We start from the raw sequence: 12,800 nt of genomic DNA, 5'->3' as shown, positions 1-12,800 counted from the left end.
CTCACCGTTATTATTTGTGGGGGGCATCTATATCTCTGGGGGATTTCTCTGAGGCAAGTGAGGTCTTTACTTTCTCTTTGGGGGTAGTCAGTTTCTCAGGCCGTGAAGAGACGTCTAGGATTTCAGGAAACGTTCCACGGCTGCCTATAGTGTGTGCGGTTAGGATCAGGTTTGCGGTTAGTCCAGTTACCACATCCCCAGAGCTCGTCCTATTATTTTCTACTTAGCTGGTTAGATTTGTGATCCTAAGCCACTAGGATCATAACAGCAGCCACGTAGTATATTGCACAGCCACGTAGTATATAACAGCCCGCGTAGTATATTGCACAGCCACGTATGTTGCACAGCCACGTAGTATGTTGCACAGCCACGTAGTATATTGCACAGCCACGTAGTATATTGCACAGCCACGTAGTATGTTGCACAGCCACGTAGTATATTGCACAGCCACGTAGTATATTGCACAGCCCACGTAGTATTTTGCACAGCAACATAGTATATTGCACAGCCCACGTAGTATATTGCACAGCCCACGTAGTATATAACACAGCCAACGTAGTATATAGCAATGTGGGCACCATATCACTGTTAAAAAAAAGAATTAAAATAAAAAATCATTATATACTCACCCTCCAACGGCCCCCGAATACAGCCCAGGCATTCAGCAATGCTCCTCGCGACACTCCGGTCCCAAGAATGCATTGCGGTCTCGCGAGATGATGACGTAACGGTCTCGCGAGACCGCTACTTCATCATCTCGCAAGACCGCATTGCATGGACTGGAGCGTCGCGAGGAGCAGGAAAGGCGCCGGAAGGTGAGAATATAATGATTCTTTATTTTTTTAAATTATTTTTAACATTAGATCTTTTTACTATTGATGCTGCATAGGCAGCATCAATAGTAAAAAGTTGGTCACACAGGGTTAATAGCAGCGTTAACTGAGTGCGCTACACCGTGGCATAACACAGTCCGTTAACGCTGCCAATAACCCAGTGTGAGCGCTGACTGGAGGGGAGTATGGAGGGGGCACTGACTGCAGGGGAGCGTAAGGAGCGGCCATTTCACTGCCGGACTGTGCCAGTCGCTGATTGGTCATGGCCGTTTGGCCGCGACCAATCAGCGACTTGGGATTTCCATGACAGACAGACAGACAGAAAGAAGGAAGTGACCTTTAGACAGTTATATAGTAGATTATAATACATTTTTATAACGCCATTTATGCCACGGTGCTTTACATGTGAAAGGGGCAGATATAGGCAAGCACAATAAGCATTAGCAAAACAAGGCACACACAAGTACAGAAGGAGGACCCTGCCCGCGAGGGCTCACAGTCCACAGGGGATGAGTGAGGATACAGTAGGAGACGGTAGAGCTGGTCATGCAGCGGTTCAGCAGACTAAGGATCACTGCAGGTTGTAGGCTTGTCAGAAGAGGTGGATCTTCAGGTTCTTTTTGAAGGTTTCCGTGGTAGGCGAGAGTCTGATGTGTTGGGGTAGAGAGTTCCAGAGTATGGGGAGGCATAAGAGAAGTCTTGTATGCAGTTGTGGGAAGAAGAGATAATAGGGGAGTAGAGAAGGAGATCTTGAGAGCTTCGAAGGTTGTGTGTGAGTAAGTACCGGGAGACCATGTCACAGATGTATGGAGGAGACAGGTTGTGGATGGCTTTGTATGTCATAGTTAGGGTTTTGAACTGGAGCCTCTGGACAATAGGAAGCCAGTGAAGGGCTTGGCAGACAGGAGAGGCTGGGGAATAACGGGGAGACAGGTGCATTAGTCGGGCAGCAGAGTGTAGGATGGATTGGAAAGGTGCCAGAGTCCTAGAGGGGAGGCCAGAGAGTAGGAGGTTGCAGTAATCAAGGCGGTAGATGATAAGGGCGTGCACTAGCGTTTTTGTGGTTTCATGGTCATTGAATGCACGGATCCGGGAAATATTACTGAGTTTAAGTCAAAAGGAGGAGGCAAGGGCTTGGATATGAGGCTTGAAAGAGAGGGCAGAGTCGAGGATCACCCCGAGGCATCGAGCATGCGGGACTGGGGAAAGTGAGCAGCCATTGACATTCATGGATAGGTCTCATGGAGGGGCAGATTGAGATGGGGAAAGATGATGAATTCTGTTTTGTCCATGTTCAGTTTTTGAAAGCAAGCAGAAAAGAAAGCAGAAATAGCAGACATTGTGGGATTTTGGTAAGGATTTGAGGTCGGGTCCAGATTGGTAGCTCTGCGTGTCATCGGCGTAGAGATGATACTGCAAACTGTGGGATTCTATGAGCTGTCCCAGGACGAAGGTGTAGATGGAGAAGAGCAGGGGCCCTAGGACTGAGCCTTGGGGAACACTGACAGACAGGGGGCGAGGTGAGGACGTGGTGTGGGAGAGGGAGACATTGAATGTTCGGTCTGTTAGATATGACGAGATCCAGGATAGAGCCAAGTCTGTGATGCCAAGAGATGAAAGAATCTGTAGCAGGATGGAATGGTCGACAGTATCGAAGGCAGAACATAGGTCCAGGAGAAGGAGGACAGAGTAGTGTCGCTTGCTCTTGGCAGTTAGTAAGTTGTTGGTGACTTTAGTTAGGGCTGTATCAGATGAGTGATGCGGTCAAAAGCCATATTGTAACCAGACAAAGAGGGAGCAGAAGAGGAAGGAGGACAGTTCAAGATGGACATGCAGTTCAAGTAGTTTTGAGGCATAAGGGAGAAGAGATATTGGGTGATAGCTAAACACAGAGGATGGGTCAAGGGAGGTCTTTTTGAGGATGGATGTGATCGAGGCATGCTTGAAGGATGAGGGGAATTTGAGTGAGAGATTGAAGGTGTGTTAGGATTGGGATCAAGACTGTGGCGAGGTTAGGGATGAGGTGGGACGGGAGCGGGTCAAGTGTGCAAGTGGTGAGATGCGATCTTGACAGGAGGGTGGAGATACGGCGTCAGTGGGTGCTCTCATCCGCTGGCCCAGCTGTCTTTAGCAAGACTACATGGACCACGGCTCATACCACTGAACGCCCGCTCTATCTCCCAGTGGGCAATACACTACACAGACAACACAGGGTTAAGGTAAAACAGTGTGGCAATACTTTATTGAACCACAACACACAATAGTCAACAGAACACTCCCACCAATTACCCCAAGATGGTGCACATTACAGGGCCTCACCCTTTCGCTGACTCGCCGAGACAATGGTAGATGTTACGTCAGAGCTCCCAGGGTCGCTACTCCATCTGTGGATGCACGCAGAGAAGGGATAACGACAAGCATAGGGAGATGACCAAGAACTGTCCATAGAGTCCATACAAGGTCCAAAGCCAGTTGACACGAGAGTCACCACCTGGCTTATCTGACCATCTCCATGGAACCAGGCGACCAGCGGGTCCCAAACCTGGCTTTCTCCAAACCTATCCATGGTTCAGAGATGGTCACTGGATCAGATCTGTGTCCTTCCAACCGGAGCCGAAAACCCCTAGGTTGTTTCCTATAGAATCATAGATCAGTGTCCCTCGTGATGGTGGCATGATGAATTGGCTGCAGTCCTTTCTCTTGTCTGTTGGGTGGTTTGCAGAATGTCTGGCTGGTAGCTCCGTGTTACTTCCGTCCCCCAGGATGTGTTCTCTGAATCTTTTTATACCCAAGGCATGCAAGCAATTTTTAGAATTACCCAGGGTCTTTCAGTCCAACATCAAGATAAGGTAAACAATGGTGATGGGATTAAGTAGCACTATTAGCATATAAGCACACATCAATAAACAAAGCTTAACACTCTCAATGTACAGTCACTATTACAGACTTACACAGTATGTTAGATAGTAAATTCACAAGCCAATATACAGCTAAAAAGCCAGTTCTTTTGGTTTTGCAAAAACATGGTTGTCTGGGAAATTAAGATACAATCTGGTTTCTTCACAACATCTTCTGTCATGGAGAAGCTGGTTTGGGGGGAACAGTGTTGAGCAGCTAAGAGGGGTATTGGGGGCGGCGGGCCAAAGCTTTCTCTGATCATAACAATCTTCTGCTTAAAGAGGCAAAGTCTTCAGCAGAAATGAGAGGAGAGGGGGAGGTGCTGGGGGATGTAGTAGAGAATTGAAAGTGTTGAAAAGCTGTTTAGGGTTGTGGGACAGGGAGAATATGAGAGATGAGAAGTTTGCGTGAGCCTTGACTTAAAGCTGGCAAGGGACTGCTTGTATGCGATGAAGTGCTCGGCAGAGCGGGATCGCTTCTATCTCTGCTCAGTGACCCTGGAAGCCCACCTCAGTTCTGTGGTCAGGCTGGTCAGCCAGGGCTGCCTGTTGATTGTACGAGTTTTGCTATGAATGTGGGGGCAGCGGAGTCAAGTGTTGCTGTCATTGTGCTGTGATATAAAAAGTGGCAGCAGTATCTGTGTCATGAAGGGAAGCTATGTCTGTAGAGGGAGAAGGGACTCAGTGATTGTAAATTGAGGTGTTAGATTTCTGTGAGGGTGAGTGAGTTTGTGGAGTAGGGGTTGCACACTAGGAGAGGAGAGAGAAGAGAATGTCAGTAGGTTGTGGACAGACAGGGGGAGGGGTTAGTTAGTGAGATTAGTAAGGGAACAGAGGCGGGTGGAGATAAGGTCCAGCATCTTTGTGACAAAGAGGAAGAGGAAGTTTAGAGGCAGCTGGGGTGGAAGCATTAATGGGGATGTTGAAGTAGACCATGATGATAGTGAGGATGTCAGCAGAAAGGAAATGAAATAGCCAGGTGATGAAGTGGTCGAGAAAGGTGGAGATGGCTAGTTCTGGGGGGTGGCAGATGAAGGCCAGCTGGAGGTTGGAGGGGGAGTAGATGCGGATGTAGTGCACCTCAAACGAGGGAAGAGTAGCTGAGGGTAGTAGTGGAATTGGGGTAAAGGAGCAGGTATCGGACAAAAGCAAGCCAACTCCTCTACCGCGTTTGTTGCTAGGGCGAGGGGTGTGAGAGGTGGAATCTGCCATAGGAAAGTGCAGCTGGAGAGGCTGAGTCAGAGGTAGTGAGCCAGGTTTCAGTGATGGCAAAGAAGGAGAGTTTGTTGGTGATAAAGAGGTCATGGATAAACGGCAGTTTGTTGCAGACAGAGCGTGCGTTCCATAGAGCGCCAGCTAAGGGGACCGGATGAGTGGGTATGAGGTTATCATCATTGAGAAAACATGTAGAGGATCGTGGTAGGGTGTTCGAAATGAGTGTGGGGATGTGTTGAGGAGGGCCAGGATTTGGGGATACGTCGCCAGCAACGAGGAGTAGCAGAAAGAGCATTAGAAGGTGGGAGCAGGATAGGACATGATGAACTGTCTAGACTGGCCTCTATTCTGTAGTTTGGTGCGGAGGTGACTGGAATTGAGTTTTTCAAACAGTAAGCGGAGTTTTTCCTTGTAGCCTCTATTCTGTACAGTTCATTGCTGACATGACTAGAATGGAGTTGCTGGAGTGATGTCCTCATAGGATCAAATCTAATCTAGACGGCTCATGACTGAAATTTCCAGAATTAAGTTAATTCCAGGAGCTCCTCCTAGATTCCAATCTAGTGGCATAGGAATTATAAATGTATGCATGTATGTATTGTCACTTTTTGTAAAAAAAAATAATTACACACAGCATTGATTGTGCAGTTTTGGCCGAATTTGACTTTTACTGTATTCCAACCAGTCCCAGCTCCGACATTCCTGGAGTGGGTGGAGCTAGACCGGCTGATAACCTCTGAAGGAGCATGCGACTTTTGCCATTTGTTGTGTGCCTGATTTTGCCTATCGGGACTTTGCGACACGTCGGACCCTTCTGATGAAGATGTGGAGAGCCATCCAGAGGCCGAGATCTGCGGCGGCTCGTATATGAGCTGTGTCTGTGGTGGTATAGGGAGGAATGACTTTTAGAGGGATAGGAGAAATGTTGGCGGGAATTATTAGATGATTGGGAAGACGTGTGGCGTCTACGCTTGCGTCCGCTGTGGCTATGGGGTATGTTGGGGTAATTGAATGGGCAGCCAGGGGTGGGTTACTGGCCATAATCGGTAACGTTGTGCTGTTTAGCATTGGGGGTGTTATAGTGCTACTTTAATCAACATTATTGTTGGGATATGAAAGAGCGGGGGTTAATAGAAATTATTAGCTATTTGGGCTATAGGGAATGATGTAGGATGCCCCAAAATTGCCATAGAAACACAGCTGTGACCTAATAAAATAGTCTGTAGGAGGAAAAAGATCTACATTATTGCAGACCTATTATTGTGGCTATTTGTGTAAATATTTCTGGATTTTTTTTTTAAAGATTTTGCAAGAAAACATGTTTACATAGCTTGATAGAGATCAAACAGCCAGTAACCTGTCATTAATGCCCCAACAAACTTTTCTCAAACTGTTTAATTAACCCCTTAGTGACAGAGCCAATTTGGTACTTAATGACCGAGCCAATTTTTACAACTCTGACCACTGTCCATTTATGAGGTTATAACTCTGGAAAGCTTTAACGGATCCCGCTGATTCTGAGATTGTTTTTTGGTGACATATTGTACTTCATGTTAGTGATAACATTTATTCGATATTACTTGCGATTATTAATGAAAAAAACGGAAATATGGCTAAAATTTCGCAATTTTCAAACTTTGAATTTTTATGCCCTTAACCCCTTCACCCCCGGAGCTTTTTCCGTTTTTCCGTTTTCGTTTTTCGCTCCCCTCCTTCCCAGAGCCATAACTTTTTTATTTTTCTGTCAATTTGGCCATGTGAGGGCTTATTTTTTGCGGGACGAGTTGTACTTTTGAACAACATCATTGGTTTTACCATGTTGTGTACTAGAAAACGGGAAAAAAATTCCAAGTGCAGTGAAATTGCAAAAAAAGTGCAATCCCACACTTGTTTTTTGCTTGCCTATTTTGCTAGGTTCACTAAATGCTAAAACTGACCTGCCATTATGATTCTCCAGGTCAGTACGAGTTCATAGACACCTAACATGACTAGGTTCTTTTTTACCTAAGTGGTGAAAAAAAATTCCAAACTTTGCAAAAAAATAAATAAATAAAATTGCGCCATTTTCCGATACCCGTAGCGTCTCCATTTTTCGTGATCTGGGGTCGGGTGAGGGCTTATTTTTTGCGTGCCGAGCTGGCATTTTTAATGATAGCATTTTGGTGCAGATACGTTCTTTTGATCGCCCGTTATTGCATTTTAATGCAATGTCGTGGCGACCAAAAAAACGTAAATCTGGCGTTTCGATTTTTTTTTTCATTACGCCGTTTAGCGATCAGGTTAATGCTTTTTTTTTATTGATAGATCGGGCGATTCTGAACGCGGCGATACCAAATATGTGTAGGTTGGTTTTTTTTTTTATTGATTTATTTTGATTGGGGCGAAAGGGGGGTGATTTAAACTTTTATATTTTTTTTACATTTTTTTTTACTTTTTTTTTTAACTTTTACCATGCTTCTATAGCCTCCATGGGAGGCTAGAAGCAGGCACAGCCCGATCGGCTCTGCTACATAACAGCGATCATCAGATCGCTGTTATGTAGCTAAAATGCAGGTGTGCTGTGAGCGCCGACCACAGGGGGCGCTCACAGCCACCGGCGATCAGTAACCATAGAGGTCTCCAGGACCTCTATGGTTACAATGTACAAGCATCGCCGACCTCCGATCATGTGACGGGGGTCGGCGATGCGCTCATATCCGGCCGCACGGCCGGATGCGGTAGTTAAATGCCGCTGTCTGAGTTTGACAGCGGCATTTAACTAGTTAATAGCGGCGGGTGATCGCGATTTCACCCGCCGCTATTGCGCGCACATGTCAGCTGTAAAAAACAGCTGACATGTCGCGACTTTGATGTGCGCTCACCGCTGGAGCGCACATCAAAGCGGGGGTCCCGACATGTGACGTACTATTCCGTCACATGTCGGGAAGGAGTTAAATCAGAAAGATACGTCACACAAAAAAGTTAATAAATAAATTTTTAGGGACCATCTCACATTTAAAGTCACTTTGAGGTGTGTACATGACAGAAAATACCCAAACTTAACACCGTTCTAAAAACTACACCCCTCAAGGTGCTCAAAACCACATTCAAGACATTTATTAACCCTTTACGTGCTTGACAGGAACTGAAACAATGTGGAAGGAAAAAATGAACATATACCTTTTTTTTTTTGCAAATATTTTACTTCAGAACCAATTTTTTTTATTTCAACAAGTGTCAAAAGAGAAAATGAACCACAAAATTTGTTGTGCAATTTCTCCTGAATACGCAGATACCCCATATGTGGGGGTAAACAACTGTTTGGGCGCACAGCAGGGCATGGAAGAGAAGGGGCACCGTTTGACTTTTTCAATGTAGAATTGGCTGGAATTGAGATCGGACGCCATGTCGCGTTTGGAGAGCCCCTGGTGTGCCTAAACAGTGGAAACCGCCTCAAGTGACACCATTTTGGAAACTAGACCCCCTATGGAACTTATCTTGATGTGTGGTGAGCACTTTCAGCCCCCAAGTGCTTCACAGAAGTTTATAACGTAGAGGCGTGAAAATAAAAAATCGTTTTTACACAAAAATGATTTTTTCGCCCTCAAATTCTTATTTTCACAAGGGTAGCAGGAGAAACTAGACCACGAAAGTTGTTGTGCAATTTCTCCTGAGTACGTTGATACCCTATATGTGGGGATAAACTGCTGTTTGGGCGCACGGCAGAGCTTGGAAGAGAAGGAGCGCCGTTTGACTTTTTCAATGCAGAATTGCAGAGCTCCTGATGTACCTAAACAGTAAAAACCCCTCACAAGTGACCCCATTTTGGAAACTAGACCCCCCAAAAAGCTTATCTAGATGTGTGGAGAGCACTATGAAGCCCAAAGTGTTTCGCTACAGTTTATAACGCAGAGCCGTGAAAATACAAAATCATTTTTTTCCCCACAAAAATAATTTTAGTCAACATTTTTTTATTTTCCCAAGGGTAACAGGAGAAATTAGACCCCCAAAGTGGTTGTGCAATTGTTCCTGAGTACACTTATGCCCCATGTTTGGGTAAACCACTGTTTGGGCGCACGTCGGGGCTCGGAAGGAAGGGGAACACCATTTGACTTTTTGAATGCAAGATTGGCTGGAATCAATGGTGGCGCCATGTCGTGTTTGGAGAGCCCCTGATGTGCCTAAACAGTGGAGACCCCTCAATTCTAACTCCAACACTAACCCCAACACACCCGTAACCCTAATCCCAAACTTAACACACCCCTAACCCTAATACCAACCATAACCCTAACCACAAGCCTAAGCCGAACCCCAACACACCCCTAACCCTATCCACAAGCCTAACCCTAACCTTAACCCTAATTCCAACCCTAACTCTAGTTCCAACCCTAACCCTAAGTGCCCACATTGCGGATTTTTCCAGTTTTCCGCACTGCATTTTACTTGCGGATTTACAATGTTTTCTGTGCGGATTTCACCTGCGGATTCCTATTGAGGAACAGGTGTAAAACGCTGCGGAATCCGCACAAAGAATTGACATGCTGCGGAAAATACAACGCGGTGTTTCCGCGCGGTATTTTCCGCACCATGGACACAGCGGAGTTGGTTTTCCATAGATTTACATGGTACTGTAAACGTGATGGAAAACTGCTACGAATCCGCAGCGGCCAATCCACACCGTGTGCACAGAGCCTAATTTTAACCCCAACCCTAATTGCAACCCTACCCCTAGTGGAAAAAAAAATATATATTTTATTATTTTGCCTACCTATGGGGGTGATAAAGGGGAGATGGAAAATGGCGGCGCCCATGGAGAAGACGGACGGACACCCAGACTTGGTAAGTATGGGGGGGTGGGATCGGAAAGCGGAGGGGCGCGGGCGGAGAGAAGACTGATGGCGGCGGATCGCCGCTGTCAGTCAGTGGAGGGTGCAGATCGGGGTCTCCAACCATGGCAGATGATATTGCAGCATCGGCCATGGCTGGATTGTAATATTTCACCAATTCTCAGTTAACCCTTTCACCCGATCTACAGGAATGTGATCCTGCCACGACGCCACATAGGCGTCACAGGTCGGATTGGCAAAGGTCGGATTAACTCTATATGTACCATTTTATTATGTTTATTACTAGGGTTGAGCGAAACGGATCGGACAAATTCAAAAATCGCCGACTTTCGGCAAAGTCGGGTTTCATGAAACCCGACCCTAGTGTGGGATCAGCCATGAGGTCGGCAATCTTTGCGCCAAAGTCGCGTTTCATATGACGCGTTCAGCGCCATTTTTCAGCCAATGAAGGAGGACGCAGAGTGTGGGCAGCGTAATGACATAGGTCTCGGTCCCCACCATATTAGAGAAGGGCATGACAGTGATTGGCTTGCTTTCTGCGGCGTCACAGGGGCTATAAAGGGGCGTGCACGCCGAACGCCATCTTACTTCTGCCGATCTTAGCATAGGGAGAGGTTGCTGCAGCTTCATCAGAAGCAGGCATATAGTTAGGGAGGGAAGATTAAATCCCAAACCGCTTGTGCTGTAGCGATTTCCACTGTCCAACACCACCTTTTGTTTGCAGGGACAGTGGAGGCTATATTTTTGTGCATCAGCTCTGTAGCTTATTATGTTGCCTTATAAGGCTCCCTGACAGCTGCATTGCTGTTTGCACGCTGCTGTGCAAACCAACTGCTTTTTTAAAAGCAAAAATCCTGTTGCTCCTTTCTGCACAGTTATCTTGTTTATTTATTCACACTTTTGTGTGCAGCAGTCCTTTTTATTGCTGCCATAATTGTCCTGAGATCATTGTAGGGAGATTGAAATTGTACTACAGTCCTTGTATTTTTTCATATATCTTCCAGCCACTTTCATTGTGTTGTGTTATACACTGGGCCTGAGTTTTGGTGCAGTCTCCCCCCCCAAAAAAAGGGAGATTCAAATTGTCACAAAGTGGATGTACTTCAGTCCTGTTTGTCGTATATCAGCCAGCCACGTTCTGCCACTTACATAGTGTTGTGTTATATACTGGGCCTGAGTTTTGGTGCAGTCTCCCCCCCCCAAAAAAAGGGAGATTTAAATTCTCAACAAGTTTATATACACCTTCTACCCTGTTTTACAGTACCATATAAGGGTTGTTATTTTGGTTAGATTTTCCCAAAAATGAGGAAGTCTGGTGGAAGAGGCCGTGGGCGGTCGTTGCCAGCTGGTACTGATGGTGGTGGAGCATCTGGTGGTAGTGGGAAAAGCAAAATAGCACCTAAGGCTGGAGGTGTTGAGCCAGCGTCATCGTCTGGCTACACAAGGCCTCGAAGGCTCCTTTACCTGGGAGTAGGAAAACAGCTTTTAAAGCCGGAGCAGCATGAAAAAGTTTTGGCTTTCCTTGCTGACAGCCTCTAGCTCTTTCGCCTCCTCTTCAGAAAGTTACAAATATAAAAGCAGCGAGTCGTCAGTGGATGCTCCGGGTCAGGAACAAGTCGCTTCCTTGTGTCCTTCACCCAAACCAAAAGTGAAGGATGCGTCAGGCAACACTACAGTTTACTCCATGGAGCTCTTTACACATACCGTGCCTGGGTTAGAAAGGGAAATTGTTAACTGCCCATTACAAGATGAAGCGGACATGGAGTGCACTGATGCATAGCCACAGGTAGATTATTATGCTACTTTTCCTCCCTTATCGATTTTCTCCCTCACAGGTCATTCCCCTTTGATTACTGGGCATCTAAAATAGACACTGAGGACTAAGGGCATCTTTGTTGCCCGAAATGCGTCCAGGTGCTGGTTGCTCTCCGTCACCTTCATGCTGGTCATGTTCTAGCAGCGTTTTAAATGTTTAAATAAAATTTAGCATTTTTATCCCGGAGCTGGATCCACACCGTTTCTTTCTACATACCAATCAGTGTTGTGGCAGCAACACTCTGTATCCGTGCTCGGACTGACTTCTACCATCTCGTCTGAACTAAGGGTGAGCTGAAATACCGTTCTTTTTTCATCTAAAATAGACACCTGGCCTGAATTGGCAGACTATGCATTACAGGAACTCGCTTGCCCTGCTGCTAGTGTGCTATCCGAAAGTCTTCAGTGCTGCTGGTTCAATACTGACCGAAAAAAGGACACGTCTGGCTACCCAAAATGTCGATAATCTAACCTTCATTAAAATGAACCAATCATGGATTTAAAATTATTTGGCCCCACCTTCCCCTGCTGACACGTAGCTTGCCTGAAAAATGTCTTGCTTTTGGCCTCCTCTAACTGACTGCTCCAATTCCTCCATTTGCAGCTGCTGAATGTCCACCATAGGCCAATTTTATACCTCTCTAAATGGGCTGACTACCCCCACAGGGCCGTGGTCACCACCTGGCGCAAGCACCCGTGCGAGTGCCGTTTGCCTGGAAAGGTGGGTGTGCCCACTCTTGGGCGACGGCACTGGCACAGGGTCCCTCGTAGTACAATGAAGTGTCTCTGACGGTGGTGGTGCACAACCGTCAGACACACAGTCTTAATATGAGGGGCCCTGTGCCAGTACCACCGCCCAGGAATGTTCCCCCCCAGCTCGAACAGTGCTCTACCACTTGCAATACTTACCTCTCCCTGCTCCACCGTGTAGGCTGTGCTGATAAATCCTTCAATGGCACTGCCAATACAAATGTGTTGAAATGATAGATGAGTTAAAATATACAGGGGCCCTGGCCTCCATTTAGACCAGTTAATACTTTGCGCCTACTATCACTGTCTGCTACTCAGCAGAGGAGCCCACCCCTGTACCTAGCTATGCCACCTGTTTATTTATGAACAATTTTTTGGCAGACATTTAGCCTACTTAATTATTTGGGCCTACTAACTGTGTCAGTCACTCATTACAGTTGTCGTCCACTGAACAAAGCAATGCC

The sequence above is a fragment of the Ranitomeya variabilis genome, chromosome 2 (assembly GCF_051348905.1).
Source record: "Ranitomeya variabilis isolate aRanVar5 chromosome 2, aRanVar5.hap1, whole genome shotgun sequence".
In the NCBI taxonomy this organism is placed as follows: Eukaryota; Metazoa; Chordata; class Amphibia; order Anura; family Dendrobatidae; genus Ranitomeya; species Ranitomeya variabilis.
Note: the sequence above shows the minus strand (reverse complement) of the source record.